Source organism: Schistocerca gregaria, unplaced genomic scaffold, assembly GCF_023897955.1.
Source record: "Schistocerca gregaria isolate iqSchGreg1 unplaced genomic scaffold, iqSchGreg1.2 ptg001011l, whole genome shotgun sequence".
Taxonomy (NCBI): domain Eukaryota; kingdom Metazoa; phylum Arthropoda; class Insecta; order Orthoptera; family Acrididae; genus Schistocerca; species Schistocerca gregaria.
Genome location: NW_026062360.1, coordinates 85,001 through 89,473, shown reverse-complemented (window position 1 = coordinate 89,473; position 4,473 = coordinate 85,001). Strand labels below are relative to the sequence as shown.

The 4,473-nt window shown below is 56.9% G+C and overlaps 3 non-coding genes across 3 annotated transcripts in view; all 3 read left to right on the top strand.

Moving 5' to 3' along the window:
- The first annotated feature begins 336 nt into the window (after positions 1–336).
- On the top strand, positions 337–2,229 carry LOC126327018 (small subunit ribosomal RNA). The gene has a single exon (XR_007560906.1). It is a non-coding gene; the product is annotated as a small subunit ribosomal RNA (ribosomal RNA).
- A 368-nt stretch (positions 2,230–2,597) lies between these two features.
- LOC126327008 (5.8S ribosomal RNA) lies at positions 2,598–2,752 on the top strand. Its single transcript, XR_007560897.1, has one exon. It is a non-coding gene; the product is annotated as a 5.8S ribosomal RNA (ribosomal RNA).
- A 188-nt stretch (positions 2,753–2,940) lies between these two features.
- LOC126327034 (large subunit ribosomal RNA) overlaps positions 2,941–4,473 on the top strand; it is a 4,222-nt gene continuing 2,689 nt past the window's right edge. The window contains exon 1 of the ribosomal RNA XR_007560921.1: positions 2,941–4,473. This exon is cut by the window's right edge and continues 2,689 nt beyond it. This is a non-coding gene — a ribosomal RNA (large subunit ribosomal RNA).

Below are 4,473 nucleotides of genomic sequence, written 5' to 3'. Positions count from 1 at the left end.
TCACCATAGGTGGCGCGTGTTGTCTCCCGCCGGCAATGCCACGACAGCACGCTCCCGGGCCTCTGTCGGCAGCGGCAAGCTCAGTTGGGAGCAAGGGTGTTCGCACTAAAACCGTCTACTCGCCTAACTCCGGGCGATTGCGCCTCTCTCGAAACCGACCAAGTACCTAGGACGGCGCTGCGCGCCGCCGGGACCTGAGAGGGTTTCGAGGTGTATCGTGCAGGGGAGCTCGGCCTCCTCCTGTTTGCAGAATAATTGAGCGGACGCTTGCGTGTTCGCGCGGGCCCCCGGGACACACTCCCGGGCGGCCGGCTGCTCAGCTCTAGTTGACGCAGCTCCCTGGTTGATCCTGCCAGTAGTCATATGCTTGTCTCAAAGATTAAGCCATGCATGTCTCAGTACAAGCCGCATTAAGGTGAAACCGCGAATGGCTCATTAAATCAGTTATGGTTCCTTAGATCGTACCCACGTTACTTGGATAACTGTGGTAATTCTAGAGCTAATACATGCAAACAGAGTCCCGACCAGAGATGGAAGGGACGCTTTTATTAGATCAAAACCAATCGGATTGGCTTGTCTGGTCCGTTTGCCTTGGTGACTCTGAATAACTTTGGGCTGATCGCACGGTCCTCGTACCGGCGACGCATCTTTCAAATGTCTGCCTTATCAACTGTCGATGGTAGGTTCTGCGCCTACCATGGTTGTAACGGGTAACGGGGAATCAGGGTTCGATTCCGGAGAGGGAGCCTGAGAAACGGCTACCACATCCAAGGAAGGCAGCAGGCGCGCAAATTACCCACTCCCGGCACGGGGAGGTAGTGACGAAAAATAACGATACGGGACTCATCCGAGGCCCCGTAATCGGAATGAGTACACTTTAAATCCTTTAACGAGTATCTATTGGAGGGCAAGTCTGGTGCCAGCAGCCGCGGTAATTCCAGCTCCAATAGCGTATATTAAAGTTGTTGCGGTTAAAAAGCTCGTAGTTGGATTTGTGTCCCACGCTGTTGGTTCACCGCCCGTCGGTGTTTAACTGGCATGTATCGTGGGACGTCCTGCCGGTGGGGCGAGCCGAAGGGGTGCTTTCGCGTCCCGAGGCGGACCCCGTTTAAATCCTACCAGGGTGCTCTTTGTTGAGTGTCTCGGTGGGCCGGCACGTTTACTTTGAACAAATTAGAGTGCTTAAAGCAGGCAAGCCCGCCTGAATACTGTGTGCATGGAATAATGGAATAGGACCTCGGTTCTATTTTGTTGGTTTTCGGAACCCGAGGTAATGATTAATAGGGACAGGCGGGGGCATTCGTATTGCGACGTTAGAGGTGAAATTCTTGGATCGTCGCAAGACGAACAGAAGCGAAAGCATTTGCCAAGTATGTTTTCATTAATCAAGAACGAAAGTTAGAGGTTCGAAGGCGATCAGATACCGCCCTAGTTCTAACCATAAACGATGCCAGCCAGCGATCCGCCGCAGTTCCTCCGATGACTCGGCGGGCAGCCTCCGGGAAACCAAAGCTTTTGGGTTCCGGGGGAAGTATGGTTGCAAAGCTGAAACTTAAAGGAATTGACGGAAGGGCACCACCAGGAGTGGAGCCTGCGGCTTAATTTGACTCAACACGGGAAACCTCACCAGGCCCGGACACCGGAAGGATTGACAGATTGATAGCTCTTTCTTGATTCGGTGGGTGGTGGTGCATGGCCGTTCTTAGTTGGTGGAGCGATTTGTCTGGTTAATTCCGATAACGAACGAGACTCTAGCCTGCTAACTAGTCGCGTGACATCCTTCGTGCTGTCAGCGATTACTTTTCTTCTTAGAGGGACAGGCGGCTTCTAGCCGCACGAGATTGAGCAATAACAGGTCTGTGATGCCCTTAGATGTTCTGGGCCGCACGCGCGCTACACTGAAGGAATCAGCGTGTCTTCCTAGGCCGAAAGGTCGGGGTAACCCGCTGAACCTCCTTCGTGCTAGGGATTGGGGCTTGCAATTGTTCCCCATGAACGAGGAATTCCCAGTAAGCGCGAGTCATAAGCTCGCGTTGATTACGTCCCTGCCCTTTGTACACACCGCCCGTCGCTACTACCGATTGAATGATTTAGTGAGGTCTTCGGACTGGTACGCGGCATCGACTCTGTCGTTGCCGATGCTACCGGAAAGATGACCAAACTTGATCATTTAGAGGAAGTAAAAGTCGTAACAAGGTTTCCGTAGGTGAACCTGCGGAAGGATCATTACCGACTAGACTGCATGTCTTTCGATGTGCGTGTCGTGTCGTGTCGCGCAACACGCTACCTGTACGGCAGTGGCCGTGCGCCGCGTGCGGAACCACGCGTGCCTCTCAAAACTAGCGGAAGTGTTGTTGTTGTGTGGTACGAGCGCTGAAGCTCTGGAGCGGCTGGCCTGCGGTACCTGGCGCCTGGCGCCGGTTTTGAATGACGTTCGCCCGAGTGCCTGTCCGCTCCGGTGTGGAGCCGTACGATGCCCATCGGCTGTGAGGCCGTTGGACACAAAAAAAAATAGTGGAACAGGGGCCGTCAGACGCCTCAGTCCCGCAAATGCTACTGTCTTGAAAGAGACAGTGGGAGACTGAAAAGGAAAAGATCACCCAGGACGGTGGATCACTCGGCTCGTGGGTCGATGAAGAACGCAGCAAATTGCGCGTCGACATGTGAACTGCAGGACACATGAACATCGACGTTTCGAACGCACATTGCGGTCCATGGATTCCGTTCCCGGGCCACGTCTGGCTGAGGGTCGGCTACGTATACTGAAGCGCGCGGCGTTTGTCCCGCTTCGGAGACGTGGGAGTGTCGTGGTCGCCTGTGTGGCCGGCCGCGTCTCCTTAAACGTGCGATGCGCGCCCGTCGCCTGGCGGTTCGCATACCGGTACTTTCTCGGTAGCGTGCACAGCCGGCTGGCGGTGTGGCGTGCGACACCTCGTACAACGACCTCAGAGCAGGCGAGACTACCCGCTGAATTTAAGCATATTACTAAGCGGAGGAAAAGAAACTAACAAGGATTCCCCCAGTAGCGGCGAGCGAACAGGGAAGAGTCCAGCACCGAACCCCGCAGGCTGCCGCCTGTCGTGGCATGTGGTGTTTGGGAGGGTCCACTACCCCGACGCCTCGCGCCGAGCCCAAGTCCAACTTGAATGAGGCCACGGCCCGTAGAGGGTGCCAGGCCCGTAGCGGCCGGTGCGAGCGTCGGCGGGACCTCTCCTTCGAGTCGGGTTGCTTGAGAGTGCAGCTCTAAGTGGGTGGTAAACTCCATCTGAGACTAAATATGACCACGAGACCGATAGCGAACAAGTACCGTGAGGGAAAGTTGAAAAGAACTTTGAAGAGAGAGTTCAAAAGTACGTGAAACCGTTCTGGGGTAAACGTGAGAAGTCCGAAAGGTCGAACGGGTGAGATTCACGCCCATCCGGCCACTGGCCCCCGCCCTCGGCAGATGGGGCCGGCCGCCCGCGCGGAGCAATCCGCGGCGGGGTCGTGTCCGGTTGCCTTTCCACTCGCCGCGGGGTGGGGCCGTTCCGGTGTGCGGTGGGCCGCACTTCTCCCCTAGTAGGACGTCGCGACCCGCTGGGTGCCGGCCTACGGCCCGGGTGCGCAGCCTGTCCTTCCGCGGGCCTCGGTTCGCGTCTGTTGGGCAGAGCCCCGGTGTCCTGGCTGGCTGCTCGGCGGTATATCTGGAGGAGTCGATTCGCCCCTTTGGGCGCTCGGGCTCCCGGCAAGCGCGCGCGGTTCTTCCCGGATGACGGACCTACCTGGCCCGGCCCCGGACCCGCGCCGCTGTTGGCTCGGGATGCTCTCGGGCGGAATAATCGCTCCCGTCAGCGGCGCTTCAGCTTTGGACAATTTCACGACCCGTCTTGAAACACGGACCAAGGAGTCTAACATGTGCGCGAGTCATTGGGCTGTACGAAACCTAAAGGCGTAATGAAAGTGAAGGTCTCGCCTTGCGCGGGCCGAGGGAGGATGGGGCTTCCCCGCCCTTCACGGGGCGGCGGCCTCCGCACTCCCGGGGCGTCTCGTCCTCATTGCGAGGTGAGGCGCACCTAGAGCGTACACGTTGGGACCCGAAAGATGGTGAACTATGCCTGGCCAGGACGAAGTCAGGGGAAACCCTGATGGAGGTCCGTAGCGATTCTGACGTGCAAATCGATCGTCGGAGCTGGGTATAGGGGCGAAAGACTAATCGAACCATCTAGTAGCTGGTTCCCTCCGAAGTTTCCCTCAGGATAGCTGGTGCTCGTACGAGTCTCATCCGGTAAAGCGAATGATTAGAGGCCTTGGGGCCGAAACGACCTCAACCTATTCTCAAACTTTAAATGGGTGAGATCTCCGGCTTGCTTGATATGCTGAAGCCGCGAGCAAACGACTCGGATCGGAGTGCCAAGTGGGCCACTTTTGGTAAGCAGAACTGGCGCTGTGGGATGAACCAAACGCCGAGTTAAGGCGCCCGAATCGACGCTCATG